Source organism: Sinocyclocheilus grahami, unplaced genomic scaffold (genome assembly GCF_001515645.1).
Source record: "Sinocyclocheilus grahami isolate Dianchi unplaced genomic scaffold, SAMN03320097.WGS_v1.1 scaffold15624.1, whole genome shotgun sequence".
NCBI lineage: Eukaryota > Metazoa > Chordata > Actinopteri > Cypriniformes > Cyprinidae > Sinocyclocheilus > Sinocyclocheilus grahami.
Window position 1 is genome coordinate 19,886 of NW_015515825.1, and position 465 is coordinate 20,350.

A 465-nucleotide genomic window follows, 5' to 3' on the forward strand; every position below is an offset into this window, starting at 1 on the left:
GTTTTTAAATGTACTTGTATTATTACAACTAATTGTCGCTGCAAACAAAGATGTTCTGTTCGTTTTATGCATAATTTTGCTTAATTATGTGTAAACTGTAACATCTATGATGTCTGTTTACAGTCATCACAACTCTGGGGTTTGTGAATCTGAGTCCATTCTAAGCCATTCTGATGTTCTATATATTCTCTTCTTTTGTGTAGGGTAAATAAATAAATAACCTTTCTCATGTTGTGTATTATGGTCTCTGGCGCCCTCTAGTGGCAATTCACTGCAGTAACCAGTAAGTGGTAAAGTTCACCGCTTCACCCTACAAACGCCACGCGAGTGGAAACACTAGAAGCGATTCTTTGGTAACCACTTCCGGTCTAGCACTCTGTCAGTCTGAAGTTGAAATACTAGAAACCAAAGAAGCTCTGAGTCGGTACCGCCTCACTGACCTAACCAGCCCAACAGAGCCGTCAC